This window comes from Aquarana catesbeiana, linkage group LG13 (assembly GCF_042186555.1).
Source record: "Aquarana catesbeiana isolate 2022-GZ linkage group LG13, ASM4218655v1, whole genome shotgun sequence".
NCBI classification, from domain to species: Eukaryota; Metazoa; Chordata; class Amphibia; order Anura; family Ranidae; genus Aquarana; species Aquarana catesbeiana.
This window is the reverse complement of record NC_133336.1, coordinates 102,180,654-102,197,207: the sequence shown is the minus strand read 5'-3', so window position 1 is coordinate 102,197,207 and position 16,554 is coordinate 102,180,654. Positions and strand designations below refer to the sequence as shown.

Here is a 16,554-nt window from a genome sequence, read left to right as displayed (position 1 = left end):
ACAACCCGAGGAAGGTGCCATCTTCGCCTCTGTTTACATCAGTTGTTGCCGTGGTGATACACACATGGCCAGCTAGGACACCAGCCATTAGTGGGCTCAAAGGTTCAGTTGACAGCTGACACAAGCACACTGACAACTGACAGTTATTACCCGTTAGGCCAGCCTTAAGCCCAGGTTCACACTGACAGCGGCAATGAAATTGTGAGAGTTCAGCTGAACTCACATGATTTTATTCCCACATGTCAGTCCTGACTTTGGGGGCGATTTCAGAGACATCTGTGTGGGTTGCTGCACAGATGTCTATGGAAATTGCACTCCAAGGTCACCAAAAGTAATACAGAAACTACTTTTGGGAATCATTGCAGAGCCACACAGATTCGGACGGTGCCATTGCCGGAAATTGCCACCTATTTGGCATGTCAAATCGCTCCAATGAGAACCTAGGCTAAATGTAACAGTTTTGAGAATCTTTAAAAGCTGTGTGTTTAAGGGCCAATTCACACTGACTTGTGCCAAAATGCATGCAATTTTACCGTGCTTATGGTGTGTTTTTCATAGGTCATGCGACTCAAAAACCACATCAAAAACTTAACACGGGTGCGTTATAGCTGCGTTTTTAAAGAATTTCAACAAGGAGGTGCTTTTTTTTTTAAAGCGGGGGTCCACCTATCTATCGTTTTTTTTTTTTTTTTAGTTCATTCACAAACTTTTCTTCTCAGCATTACATACTCACATATTGTGTGTAATATGTCCGCCTGTGTCAGATTTCGTCGGAAAGAATAACTTATATTATTCACTGCAGGCGGTTTCCATCTTCATTGTGGGCATTTGAAGCCCACAAGCATTTATTTCCCGGATGTGGTGAATGCTGTGCTCCCAGCATTCACCGCTCATTCGCGCACATGCTCGGTGGCATCCTGGGAAGCCTGAGACTAGCTCCCAGGAGTCTGGGAGAGGCTAGAAACACGCCTACTCCCACGGGAGGAGAACCAGGAAGTGCAAAGAAGAATAGAAAAATAAAAGGTAATTACGGCGATTTAAATTTTTTTAAACGGCATGTCAGCATCTAGGCAAGGAAGAGAATACATACAGATATTGTTCAAAATTTGGGTGGAACCCCGCTTTAACTGACCAAAAAAAAGCAAGATTTTTAACACCACAACGGAAGTGCAACAGACCAGTGTGGAGACATGCATAGAATTTAACGGGTTTTATTTCGCTTGAGATTTTCTTGCGCTAAAGGTGCCAATAATTGCTGTCAATAAATTCATATTCATTTAAAGTCATGATATTAATTAAAAAGTCGAATATAATACAATTCTATATACAAATATGCATATATTTTTTTATTTCATTTTCGGTTTTGACCAAGTGCATCCTGAATTTTCGCTACCAAAATTTCTAGGGCTGTGGAAATTAACGATTAATTCCTCGATTGATCGTTAATTTTTTTGATCGATCAAAATTTTTTTGATCGGTAGGCTGCCTGCCCTGGGGCCGCTTTGGGCCAAGCTATGGCTGCAGCGCAGTGCTCCGCTCCCTCCTCCTCCACTATATGTCATACACAGTCTGCGGGCATCTCCCGCTGTGCGTCTCCAAGCTGAGTGTGAAAACTTTGGCAGTGCTGTGAGAAAAGACCCGCAGTTTTCTGTCTATCACACGAGCTGATCTAGGAGGAGGGCGGGACTTTTCTCACAGCGCGGCCAAAGTTTTCACACTCAGCTCTGAGACACACAGCGGGAGATGCCCGCTCTACTGTGTAATCCAGGCACTGACTACAGTGAGGCTGCGATCATGGGCACGGTGAGGCTGCGATCATGGGCACGGTGAGACAGCGATCATGGGCACGGTGAGACAGCGATCATGGGCACGGTGAGACAGCGATCATGGGCACGGTGAGACAGCGATCATGGGCATGGTGAGGCTGCGATTATGGGCACGGTGAGGCTGCGATTATGGGCACGGTGAGGCTGCGATTATGGGCACGGTGCGGCTGAGTTTATGACGTGTGACGTCCTAGCCATGCCCTGCTATGTCCGGCTTTGGCCGTTGCCATAACAACGGTGCTAAATCAGCTAAAAGTAGTTGGATCTGTATGTGTAATATAGTTAATCAAAATTAGTCGATCGATTAAAAAAAAAAAAAAATCGATTAATCAAAACACGAAAATTTTAATCAGTAACGGTCCAAAAAATTTCCATCCCTCCAGGATTATATCTCTATTAATTTTTCCATATTTTTAATACTCAAGCAGACTGGAGACTAACAACCAATGCCAGATCTTTACATTTTTTTAGAGCATCTCCTATGTTTGTCAGTTCCTTTAGTTTTAGATTAATTGCTTTGATCCATTGAGCTATCATTGGTGGATATTTTGATATCCATTTTTGAAGTATAAGTTTACGAGCCATAAACATAGTTCTCAACCACATCACATGCACTTCAACTGGGAGAACATCTTCCGATATCCCTAGCAATACAATTTTTGGATCAGGCTGTACTTGTGTAGAACACATGAAATTTAAAATATCAAATACAGACTCCCAGTAGCGGTGCAATTTGGGACATCGCCACAGCATATGTACCTGTACCAGTATTGCATCTTGGACAATTTGATAAAATTGTACTCCTGGGGTAAAGCAATTACAACGGAGTATAGTGGGCTCTATGGATAATAAATAATTGAGTCAAACAGTGTGTAGAGGATAAAGATACATTAAATACATTTTTCAAAACTTGCCCCCATTCCTCGTCACTAAGTGTCTCTAGATCTCTATGCCACCGTCCAAAACTACCCTCTTCTGAACTGATTCTACCTATTATTTATATAGAAGAGTATATATTTCCTATGAGTCCCTGTTTAGCAGATCTTGGCGTTACTGCCAAAGCTAGAATTGATGAAGGATTATATTTTAATAAAAAAAGTCTTTGCTTGGCTCTGCAAAGCATGCCGTAGCTGTAAATATTGAAAAAATAATTTATTAGACAAATTTTATTTCGCTACCAATTTATTAAGTGGCCGCAAAACATCACTACCATCAAGTTAGTTAACCACATAAGGACTGAGCCTCTGAGATTTGGTGTTTACAAGTTAAAAAGAGTTTTTTTTTTAATAGAAAATTACTTAGAAAAAAAATATATATAATGTTTGGGGATTCTAACATCCAAGAGAATAAAATGGCTGTTGCAATACTTTATGTCACACCGTATTTGCGCAGAGGTCTTACAAGCACACTTTTTTGGGAAAAAACACACTTTTAATTTAAAAAAAATATAAGACAACAGTAAAGTTAGCCAAATTTTATTTTTATTGTGAAAGATAATGTTACGCTTATGCGTATGCGTTTGCTTCTGCACGCGAGCTCGGTGGGACGGGGCGCTTTAAAAGTTTTTTTTTATTAATCATTTTACTGTGGGTATGTCCAGAAGTTGACAGACGAGAAGGGCAGTTCTCAAAGGAAGTCCAAGCTATATACAAAGGATGGACGATGGAAAAATTGGTAGGTACGTGCTTGTGAGTACATCCAAGCGGTATGTAGAAAAGTCACAGCAACCGAGAAGCTTGTGGGTCACACTAGTCCTCGAGTAGATTCAGTCACCAAAGCTTCCACCAGCGCTGACCGCCATCCGCACCAGCCAACCCAACTCTGGTTCCATCCCCCCGGATGTTGCAGCCTTTCAGGACACTCCTACCCAGCAGTGAGCAGCCACAAGTGTGTTCAGTTCCACCAGGAGAGAGCGGCTCGGATCCATCCGCCGATCACGGCACCTTCCCACCTCTTGTCAGCAAGCCAGCTGGTCTGGCATCTGACATGTGAAGCACGGAATTCCATCTTCCTGCTGACCGTTGCCGCCGCCTCCTCCTCTTCCAGCACGCCCAACTGTCCTCCACATGCCGGTGAGTGGGTCTCCCATTCGGCTGAGCGCAGCAGGGACATTGGCACCTCCCCTGCTGTGAAGGTTCTCCCCCACACCTAGATGCCGTCAGCCCCCCCCCCCTGCTTTGAGGACCTCCAGTGACACCGCAAGCTAATTACTTTCCCTTTCATCTCTCCCCACCTCTTCTTGCATTGACAACAGGATTGGTTCATATGTGTATTATTGAATAAATTATTCATGTTTACATTCCGCTGCCTGTTGTGAGACTACCTTCCCTGTCAGCCCATCGAGCACTGGATCATTTTGTTGCACAATGTTTTATCCATATCCTCCAGCTATGGCTGTCGTCCAGCTGCACTGGATCCAGGCCCCACGTTACTGTAATCCCTTCTTATCCACACATGGCTACGTTTTAGTGATGGTGACATTTGCTACCTACATTCAGAAGTTGACAGACGAGAAGGGAAGCTCTCAAAGGAAGCCCAAGCTATATACAAAGGATAGAAAATGGAAAAATTGGTAGGTACGTGCTGTGAGTACCTCCAAGCGGTGTGTAGAAAGGACGGCTGCATGCCAGAGACAAAATCCAAGTTCATATGAAGCGGGTTCAGAGGTCCTGGAACCATAGAGATCAGATGTAATGCACAGGCCATTCTGAAACATATCAAGGTGGCAAAGATCAAGCAGTGGGTGACGTGCGGAATCTTACAATGTGCAGCTTTTAGCAATAGAACTGCATGGATTGGGGCCTTCAAAAATGTTTGTTCCAGTCTGACCCAGTCCTAGCGAGAGGCATGATTGGTCCAGTCGACCACCCTTGTCAACTGACCTGCCCAATAATACTTCTGCAGGTCTAAGAGACCTATCCTTTAGCCTTTTTGTTCCACACAAAGGTCAGAAACAAACGTCAGAGTTTATAAGGATTAGTTGGGAAGGAATATCTGTACTGCTTGCACACACATACCAAGAGAGGTTTGAGATCCCACGTCTTGAGATTTTCCTGAATGAACTGCATCAATAAGTGGGGTGGAGGGTAGACCAGCCACGCCAGGGACTAAAACAGAACTGTACGAACTGTTGGGTAACAAGAGAACAGGAGGGACAGAGAGAGAAGAAAAAAAGGAGTAAGGAAAAAAAAAAAAAAAAAAAAGAAACACCCCTCAAGGAAGAAAGATAAGGAGAAAGTAACTGGATAGGTCCTTGAAAAAACTTTGAAAGCTCTGCAAAACTGAGTTTTTAACCCTTTGGGTTAAAAGCGCCCATCGGCCAAAAATCAACTATACAAGCGGCACTTTAGTGCTAATGGCCGGTGCTTTCAGTGTGAAAGCACTCTTAGTCGTGCACTCCACAAATCTGGCCTTTATGGAAGAGTGGCCAGAAAAAAGCCATTGTTGAAAGCAAGCCAAAAGATGTCCTGTTTGCAGTTTGCGAGAAGCCATGTGGGGTACACGGCAAACATGTGGAAGAAGGTGCTCTGGTCAGATGAGACCAAAATTTAACTTTTTGGCCTAAAAGCAAAATGCTATAAGTGGCGGAAAACTAACACTGCACATCACCCTGAACATACCATCCCCACTGTAAAACATGGCGGTGGCAGCATCATGTTGTGGGGATGCTTTTCTTCAGCAGGTACAGGGAAGCTGGTCAGAGTTGATGGGAAGATGGATGGAGCCAAGTCCAGACTTAAATCCAATTTAGAATATGTGGCAAGACTTGAAAATTGCTGTTCACAGACGCTTTCCATCCAATCTGAAATAGCTTGAGCTATTTTCGCACAGAAGAATGGGCAAAAATGTCACTCTAGATGTGCAAAGCTGGTAGAGACATACCCAAAAAGACTTGCAGTGGTTCTACAAAGTATTGATTCGGGGGGGGGGGGGGCTGAATACAAACTCACACCACACTTTTCAAATGTTTGTAAAAAAATTTAGAAAACCATTTATTTTCCTTCCACTTCACAATTATGTGGTACTTTGTGTTGGCCTATCGTATAAAATCCAAATAAAATACATTTATGTTTTTGGTTGTAACATGACAAAACGTGGACAATTTCAAAGGGTAGGAATACTTTTTCAAGGCACTGTATATCTTCTTTTATGACATGGTAGCCAAACAAGCCAATTTCAGCTTGTTCAATTAAAAGGAGAAGTACAGCCAAAGCTTGTTTGGCTGTACTTCCCCTATGGATTACAAGAGTGCAGTTAGTTTTGCACTCCTGTGACCCGTTTTCAGCTGAAGTCCGCTCTCTGCTGACGTACGTCAGTCCAGGCTCGGCATCATCACGAACATGGAGTTAGGATCCGCCCAGATACCTGAACTGACATCCGGCTCAGGCTCTCAGTGAGCCACTGAGAGCCTGAGGTGGCCACTCCTGCTCCCTCCAGCCCAGTGCTCCAGTGAGCAAGGAGGGGGAAGAGTAGAGTTTGGTGACTGACCTTCACTAGCTCTCTGCTTGGGGAGCTGTGTGAACCGAGTGATCGGCGATTTGATCACTCGATTCTCAGTGTTAGAGGTGCCGGGGGACAGATGCAGCATCCACCTAGGTAAGTATAAATAAAAAAAAAAAAAAAAAAACACCTTCTCTTTTAAGCAGTGACAAAAACCTGGAATCTGGTTAGTTTCTATGCAGAGCTGCACCAGATTTTGCCCATTCCAGTTTTCGTAATTCAACTCCATAGTCTTCCTGTCGTTGAAACCTCCAGCAGAGGTTCAGCTATATACAGTACACAATGCTGGTCCAGCTTGGTCCAAACAATTTCAAGTTGCAGGAAACATGGAAATCGACTAACCACTTGCCGCCCACCGTCATGACGGCTGGGCGGTGCGGCTCTCGTTCTGGGTGGGTGTCATATGATGTCCGTCCATTTAAAACAGGGCATGCGCGTGATCATGTGCGCTCAGCCCAGTACTGTCAGTGGCAGCGTGCCACAAAGACACCGCTCGTCACAGATGGGGTGAACAGCCATTAGGCATGGCTGTTTACCACGTGATCGACCGCGATGAAGTCACGGCCGATCACAGATGGTACTTCCCTCTTTCACACGGGGCGCATGATCATGCTGCGCGTGCACGTCGGTGGCGGCACGTTCCCGGGAACACTGCTGGTCACTGACACTGGTAAATAGCCATTGGCCGGCAGCTGTCAACCACGTGATTGGTTGTGATCCATTCACAGCCCATCACTAAATATAAACACAGACTGGTAACTGTTACCGCCTCTTCCCTCCTCACAAACTATTTCCAGTATGAGGAGAGAAGATCCAGGAGCAGCGAGTTACAGATCTGTGTTCAGTAGTGTCTGTCACATCGCCCCCCCCCCCCCCCATTGTCCCCTGTCACCCAACAGTCACCCCCTTAAAGTGCACCTGTCACATAAGAGACTGCCATCAATGACAGTCAGCGGTGCACCCATCCGTGACCGAGGCCTGTCACCCATCAGTGACCATCGCCCGTCACACCATCACCCATCGGTGAACGCCACCTGCCACCCGTCACACAGCCATCAGTGTCATGTCCAAAAGAGTATACAGCAGTGAGGAGGCATTCCAGATCCTCTCCATGACTGATGAGAGCATCAGATTCCAAATCAAATTCGGCATTTTAACCGATCGAGAGTAGTGGATCGGCAAATTATTTGGAGAAGGAATGGGTCCCTCCTAAAAGGGCATGATCCGGAAACCAGGCAGCCGCCAGCAACCAGGATTATATTCCCAGGCCCAGTACCAGCGATGGCGCCAGCGATAAGGCCCAGGAAAAAATGCCCAGGCCCAGTACCAGTGCTGCCACATCACGCCCAAGTACCAGCAGAGGAGATTCAAATCCCCCAACTACTGGATTGTCACACTTCCCCCAAGAGCCAGGGCCGCTACATACATTCCAGATGGTCCTGCCAACCTAACATGGCTGCCTTCCGACTCGGGATCACCAATTATTCCCCCTTTCACAGCACAGCCAGGTGTGCAGGCCAACACTCAAATGTTCACAGAGATGGATTGCTTTTATATGTTTTTGCCCAACACTTTGCTGCAATTCATTGTGGACCAGACCAATTTAAATGCCCAGCAGTATATTGCCAATAACCCCCAATCATCATATGCCCATCGGTTTGAGTGGAGAGATCTGAATTTGGGAGGAGTTTAAAAATTGTTTATGGGCCTTACCATAAACATGGGGCTTGCAATCATCCAAATTACGATATCGCAATCATCCAAATTACGATAAGTTACAGTGCCTTGCAAAAGTATTTACCCACCTTGGCTTTTTACCTATTTTGTTACATTACAGCCTTTAGTGCAATGTTTTTTTTTAATCTGAATTATATGTTATGAATCAGAACACAATAGTTTTAGTTGGTGAAGTAAAATTAGAAAAATATACATAAAACTATTTTTCAGAAATAAAAAACTGATAAATTGTCATGTGCGTAAGTATTCACCCCCTTTGTTTTGAAGCCCATAAAAAGCTCTGGTGCAACCAATTACCTTCAGAAGTCACATAATTAGTGAAATGATGTCCACCTGTGTGCAATCTAAGTATCCCATAATCTGTCATTACATATACACACACCTTTTTGAAAGGCCCCAGTGGCTGCAACACCTAAACAAGAAGCACCACTAACCAAACGCTGCCATGAAGACCAAGGAACTCTACAAACAAGTAAGGGACAATGTTGTTGAGAAGTACAAGTCAGAGGTAGGTTATAAAAACCAAAAAAACAAAAAACAAAAACAAATCTTTAATGATCCCTAGGAGCACCATCAAATCTATCAGAGCCAAATGGAAAGAACATGGCACAACAGCAAACCTGCCAAGAGACGGCCACACACCAAAACTCATGGACTGGGCAAGGAGGACGTCAGAGAGGCAGCACAGAGACATAAGGTAACCCTGGAGGAGCTGCAGAGTTCCACAGCAGAGACTGGAGTATCTGTACATAGGACGACAAACCGCACGCGCCATAGAGTTGGGCTTTATGGCAGACTGGCCAGAAGAAAGCCATTACTTTCAACAGAAACAAAATGGCACATTTTGAGTTTGCGAAAAGGCATGTGGGAGACTCCCAAAATGTATGGAGAAAGGTGCTCTGGTCTGATGAGACTAAAATGGAACTTTTTGGCCATCAAAGAAAAAGCTATGTCTGGCGCAAACCCAACACATCACATCACCCAAAGAACACCATCCCCACAGTGAAACACGGGGGTGGCAGCATCATGTTGTGGGGATGTTTTTCAGCAGTCGGGACTGGGAAACTGGTCAGAGTTGAGGGAAAGAGGGATAGTGCTAAATACAGGGATATTCTTGAGCAAAACCTGTACCACTCTGGAGCAGTTTCGCAAGGAGGAATGGGCAAAAATCCCAGTGGTAAGATGTGGCAAGCTCAGAGACTTATCCAAAGCAACTTAGAGCTGTGATAGCCGCAAAAGTTGGCTCTACAAAGTATTGACTTTAGGGGGGTGAATAGTTATGCACATTGACTTTTCTGTTATTTTGTCCTATTTGTGGTTTGCTTCACAATAAAAAAAAAACACACATCTTCAAAGTTGTGGGCATGTTCTGTAAATGAAATGATACAAATCCTCAAACAATCCATGTTAATTCCAGATTGTGAGGCAACAAAACAAGAAAAAGGCCAAGGGGGGTAAATACTTTTGCAAGGCACTGTATATAAATTTTGCCCACTCATAAATTTGCAGAACTCTTTGTCCCCTGATCAACATATATGTGTAGAGGAGTCCATGGTACCCTTTTCAGGCCAACTAGGAATAAAACAACACATTCCTAGCAAAAGGACCAGATACGGAGTAAAATTTTACAAGCTTTGAGAGAGTCACAGAATATCTGTATGCGTTCCGCATATACGAAGGAAGAGATTCCCAGCTCCAGCCCCAAGTGCCCAGCCTACATGGGCACAACTGGAAAAATTGTATGGGACCTGGCATACCCACTTCTGAACAAAGGATATCACATATACCTTGATAACTTCTACATCAGCCTGCCCCTTTTCAAACACTTACACATCGCAAAAACCCTGGCCTGCGGAACCTCCAGAAAGAATAGGAAGGGCTTCCCACAATCCATAGTAAACAAAAAGCTGCAAAGGAGGGAAAGAGCGACATGGAGATGCAACGAAGTGCTGGCCTTGAGGTGGAAGGATAACAGGAATGTGCACATGATGTCCACCACCCACGATAACACTACAAATGAGGTTCAAAGACGACGAGGTCCCACTGAAAACCCAACATTTGTTCTGTCCAAAATTACAATCTCTACATGAAGGGGGGGCTTTGTTTTTTAATGATCAAATGATTCAGTCCTATTTGTCAATAATGAGTTCCCATTTCTGGTACAAGAAGGTAGCAATTTAGCTCATCCATTTGGCCATTTATAATTCCTACATAGTCTACACAAAATCCACAGAAAGCCCCATCCCCTTCCTAAAATTCATTGAAGAAGTTGTCATGTCCATCTATCAACAAAGACCCCCCCTCCCCAAGAAGACCTTCGCTCTGATGCAGTTAGCCGACTTCATGAGCACCACTTCCCGTACAACATTCCACCATCTAAAAGCAGGCCGAAGACGGCAAAAAATAAATATGTCGCGTGAGCAGCAGAAGAGTATTTCGAGGAGATACCAGCTACCATTGTCCCCAGTGTCTCTCCCAACCTAGCTTTTGCATTGGCGAATGCTTCCAACTTTATCACATATCCCTAAAATATTGGCCCATATTTTTAACCATTTCCCCATTTTCACCATCTGTGCTGACCATTTTCCATGCTTCCTCAAATAACCATGCCACTGCCTTCCACATGAACTGACCCTGGCCTGTTTTTTGACTATGCCTCTGCCTACCACTTGGACTGCTAGCATATTAACAGACCCTGGCCTGTTTTATGGACTATGCTTTTGCCTACCGCTAAGACTGATCTGTTGCCCTGCTACTGTAGTACACAGGGGTCTCACATATGTGAGGGCCTCCAGAATTGTTTTTCCAGATGGAGAAAACATTTTTTTTTGTTTACTCTGGGTTTCGTTATTTCTGCATTTGGGTCTGGAGTCCGGAGATTTGGGTGGGTGAAGCTTCTACCCCTGTGCACAGGTCTTACCTGATTGCAGCCCTCAGCCTGCTGCTGACTTACTGCCATCATGCCTCTGCCTGCCGCATATAAGGACCACACCTCTGCCTGCTACCTGGACCATGCAAATAATTAGCTGTAGCAAGAGGCAGTATGTTTATGAAGGGCTGGAGAACAGTACAATAATGTGTATGCAGTTAACAGTGTACCAGGACCAATATTATGGCTGTGCTGGCTGTCTCTGCCTGTACAATTTCTATGAACAAATGCTTTGGCTGTGCTGACAATATCCTTGTGCTGACTATAGACAATATTCCTGCCTGCTGCCTGGACCCCTCACGACTGCCGCTATACGATTTACATGCTGTTTCTTATCTTCTGAAAATGTGAGTTTGTTTCTATTTAATTTTTAATAAATCCATTTTAAACGTTATCACGCTATGTGAGTGTTTTTTACTCCTCACATGCAATACGAATTGTTCGCTTGGCTTATGGTGGTGGATCTATTGATGAGGAAGCCGTGCTGTTATTTCCCCCTTATCGTGTGGTGATGACATCTGACCAGATAAAATATCCAGACCTGTTGGTCATCAAGCTTTTTTGACCTGTATGGCATATGCCATTTCAGGCCACTAATTCTGGTAAGCCTCCACAATTTCTGGTGACGGTCCTGGCACTGGTTTTAATCTTCCGTGCACTTTTGGTCTCCCCACGGTCCACTTACCTGCCAGGTTGGGTCTAACAATCCCTCTGCACGTTCGGGAGACATCTGTCCATCATCGCCTATGCACTGTTACCACAGACTTTTTGTTCTTTTCACAAATATTTCAGTTATTTTGATATGGACTCTATATATGATTTTTGGTGTTTTTTCACTTACCATTCGAAGTGGTGAATGTATATAAGTGTTACTGCTTTGTTCAATAGTCACTGTCAGATTTGCTTACTTGGCACACTATGGTTCACACTGAGGAGTTTTTCTGAAGTTACTAATTTTTATATAATTTCTATATTATTTTGATATATTTATTCATCACATATATTTACGAAGCTTATAGCGCCACACTTTGAATTTTCTGTTGCTAAGCACATCCCTGCCTGATGCCTGGACCAGTGCGCTCCTCTGTGGACACTACTAAAAGCACAGGTAATACTTTTTTTTTTTTTACCATTTCTGCAATAGAATTTATTTTGGCTTGTAATTCTTGGTATGTACATGATGTGTAAGAAATATGAAGGAGCTTCAAAAATGATAGGTTGCCAGGAAATTATATATGCAATTTATGCTCCTAGAATGCCTGATGGTGCTACTTAGATGTTGGGCCTCTGTATGTGGCCAACCTGTGTAAAAAAAAAAAGTCTCACACATATGGTATCACCATACTCAGGAGGAGTAGCAGAATGTATGTTGGGGTGTCATTTATGCTATGTAAATGCTATGTGTTGAAATATCTTATAAATGGACAACTGTCTAAAAAAAAAAAAATAAAAAAAAAGAAGTGTTCATTTTCTTCCCACATTTTCCCAAAAAATCTGGAAAAAAATGAACCGTTCAAAAGACTCGTTATGCCTCAGATTATACATTGGGGTGTTTGCTTTCCAAAATGGGGTCATTTTGTGGGCATTTCCATTGTCCTGGTGCTCCAGGGCCTCCAAAAGTGTGATAAGTTGTCAGGAAAAAATGTGTGTAATTTATGCTCCTAGAACGCCTGATGGTGCTACTTGGATGTTGGGCCTCTGTATGTGGCCAGGCTGTGTAAAAGTCTCACACATGTGGTATTGCCATACTCAGGAGCAGCAGAATGTACAGAATGTATTTTGGGGTGTAATTTATAGTATGCATATGCTATAATCTGGTAATTATGAAAAAAAAAAAAAACATACATCTTCATTTTGCAAAGAATTGTGGGAAAAAAATTACAACTCACCATGCTACTTACTTAATACTTTGGAATGTCTACTTTCCAAAAAGGGGTCATTTGGGGGTATTTGTACTTTCCTGACTTGTTAGTGTCTCAAGAAATGAGATAGGCCTTCAGTACATAAGGAGTGATCAGGTGTGATAAATTTTCAGAGATTGGCACCATAGCTTGTAGACTCTAAGACCCCTTTCACACTGAGGCGCTTTACAGGCGATATAGCGCTAAAAATAGCACCTGCATAGCACCTGTAAAGCGCCGCTCCTGTCTCCAGTGTGAAAGCCCAAGTGCTTTCACACTGGAGCGGTGCGCTTGCAGGACGTTAAAACTCATGCAAGCAGCATCTTTCGAGCGGTGAAGGATCGGTGTAGGCCAGTGATGGCAAACCTTTTTGAGCCAGAGTGCCCAAACCACTTCACAAAACCAACTAATTTTAAAGTGCCAAACCTGTGTTCAAACCTGAATACTGAGGTTTTATTTTATTAAACGGTTTTGTAACCATCTTTGACTATGCTGTGCATGTTTGACATACACCATGTGTATGGTGCCTGGGCCCTTGAGTATGTTTTTTAGGGTGACAACATTGTCTATCCTTTTTATATGGTGTTTGGAGGATTGGCATAATACATAGCTGTAATCAGATCACTGCTCCTCCTCATGACACAGACCAATGATTTCTGATGTGTCCCATGTTCACCCCCTGACATCACAGCACACTCATCAAGTTCTGTATATATTTGTGTAAATACTCACTAGGAGTCCAGCAGAAGTTTGGAAATCTCCTCAGGGCTGACACTCTGCTGTCAGATAAAGTAGATCCGGCGCCCAGCTTTAGCACATCATCCTCCTTTACCTGCTTCTTCAAAGCCACTTTCTTGGCTTTGCTCTTCTTGGGCTCCCGCGGCAGGTTTTCAGTGCCTCCAGCTTTCCTGATGCCCTTGTGTGCCGCTCCACGGATGCCCGCTTCACCAGAGATTAGCCTTTACCATCTTGGCTCTGGATTGTTGTCCTTGTTTTCCCCCACAAGGACAACTGGAAGTCTTGGCGGAGTACTCACTCTTTCCTCCCGGTCTGTCTTCACCCGGAGATTGGAGGCTGCCAAGGGCAGATGGGGCACAGGACAGAAAAGATGCTTTTTTGCCTTGTTTGGCTTTCTCTCGCTTCCCTGAGCATCCAGCAGGGGGTGCTGGAGAGCACAGAGAGGGGAGAGCACAGAGCAAGGCTGATATGAAAGCTTGCTTGCATATAGGATTTTGTGGGAGGTGATGTGAAAGTGATGGCCAGTCAGTGCGTGCTCGTGTGCTCACAGAAGGCTCTGCGTGCCAGCTGTGGCGCGCGTGCCATAGGTACGCCATCACTGGCCTAGGCTATCTTTGTTTCTCTACATAATTTTTTTTCAGATCCTCAGAGTTCTTTGCCAGTGACCAGTATGAGAGAGTGAAAATGATAACACCAAATTTAACACAACTGCTCCCCAGTCACACCTGAGACCTTGTCACATAAAACTGAGGAGGGAAAAAGGCTAATTGGGCCCAATTTGGACTTTTACTTAGGGGTGTACTCACTTTTGTTGCCAGCGGTTTAGACAATAGCTGTGTGTTGAGTTATTTTGAGGGGACAGCAAATTTACACTGTTACTGCCGGTTCACACAGGGGCGACTTGTCAGGCGACCTAGCCGCCTGACAAGTCGCCACCCGTTCTGTACAATGGAACCGTTCTAATAGGAGCGACGCAAGTCGCTCCGACTTAGCAAAAGGTTCCTGTAGTATTTTTGGGGCGACTTGCATTGACTTCTATACAGAAGTCGTTTTGCAAGTCGCCGCCGAATTCGTGTGCAGAAGGCCTGGGTGAAGCGACCTGCAAGTCGTGCCGCCCCTGTGTGAACCGGTACTTATACAAGCTGTACACTCACTACTTTACATTGTAGCAAAGTGTAATTTCTTCAGTGTTGTCACGTGAAAAGATATAATAAAATATTTACAAAAATGTGAGGGGTGTACTCACTTGTGAGATACTATATATTATGATAGCTTTAAAGCTTAAATTACATATATTTTGGAGTTACCCACTCATGCATAATTTATGGAACCAGCTGTTAAATATTTTCAAATTGACCAAAATTTATCTGAGGTGATCCCATGGCCTTTCTCCACCGCCATGTCTATCAGCAAACAGGTATAAACATGCACTCGATACATCTACTGAATTCCCCTAAATCGTGTATTCCTGTATACTGGAAGCAGCCAATACCGCCTCCCATTAGGAAAGAGCTTTCCAGAGTTAAGGAGAATAAAACTATTAAAGACATCTTGGCTATCTTGAATCACAGAGAAGATCAAGGTGGACAGACTTGGTTTTACTGGTCCTCCTGTGGGCAAGTCTTTGAGGGGCAAGTCTTTGAGGTGTCCATCTCCTCTCTCAAGCCCCTGCATTCACTTCCGCTTCCTCTTTCAGCCCCACCGCTTTGTTTTTTCTCCTCCATCTCAATACTGCTCTCATCCCCCTGAGGTTTACACGGAAAGGTCCCTTCTGGGAGTTTTAAAAGGACCCACTTGCCTTTTGCTACTATATATTATGGATTATGGGTGAAATGTGTTAATTTAGTTGAGCCAGTCGTGTGCATCTAGATCACATATTGTAATTAGTATATATAACCTAGGGAACTTAACTGCTCATGTTCCCAGTGAGAGTGGGAAGACATACAGCAAGACTTGACAACATGAGTTGACAAATGGTTTATTGTACTCCGATACCACTTTGTTATGTCTTGGTTCTGTATAGAGCTATGATTACACTTGTAACACCATTTTCTTTTGGTTCCTGTTTTTTTTTTTTAAAATCAAGATTTTGAAAAATAAAGGATTTATAAAAAAATATTAGTCACATTACATAAGAAAATGAAATCTAGGTCAGAGGAAAACAAAATTCATGGCTTTTGCATCGTCACTAGTACGACCAGCTTGCAACAGATGGGTTTAGAGCCATATTTACATGTCTGGCGTTTATAAGCACACGATCATGCCTCCTTAATCCCCGTCTATCAACATATGCCACAATCTATACCGCATCTCAGTTGTGATTCCTGTGCTGACAAAATCCTAGACAGACGTGATGATCCTCATCCCACTGTGACCATATAAGAGACAGTGAACCTTGGGTTACACACAGAGGAAAAAACCTGCCTGCCTCTCCTTCAACTATTCAGCCAGTGTGCAGCTAACACATTCACCAGCAAAACTTTGCTTCAAGGCCTCCTCTGCATATTTCCAACAGGGCATTTTGACACCAGGACTCAGTGAAGTAATTTAGGATGCAGGTAAACATGGTGCTAAAATTCCAAGTTCTGTGTCATTGCCCGATCTGTTGATAAAATAATGGCTTTAATGTTGAGAAGAACTCTGAACTGTGATAGCTGGACAGATATAAAGCTATGCGTTATCACAACAGATAATGAAGGACATTGCTAGTTCTGCATGAATAAACTTGTGCTGTTGTGACTATACTTCTGGCAATATCAAGCAGACAACAAAATATAAGCATCTCATTTGGTTTTTACACCAACTAAATCAAAAGAAAAAGAAAAAGAAAAAAAAAAAAAAAAAACACACAAAAAAAAAAAAAAAAAAAAGCCAAAGTCCCAATCTTCTTAGCACATCACAAAAAGCAATCAAAAAGGTAAGA

At 43.6% G+C, this 16,554-nt stretch overlaps 1 protein-coding gene across 2 annotated transcripts in view; it reads right to left on the bottom strand.

The window, feature by feature from the left end:
- Window positions 1-16,554, bottom strand: part of FMN1 (formin 1) — a 482,430-nt gene that overhangs the window by 302,455 nt on the left and 163,421 nt on the right. The gene's annotated exons all lie outside the window — the stretch shown is intronic.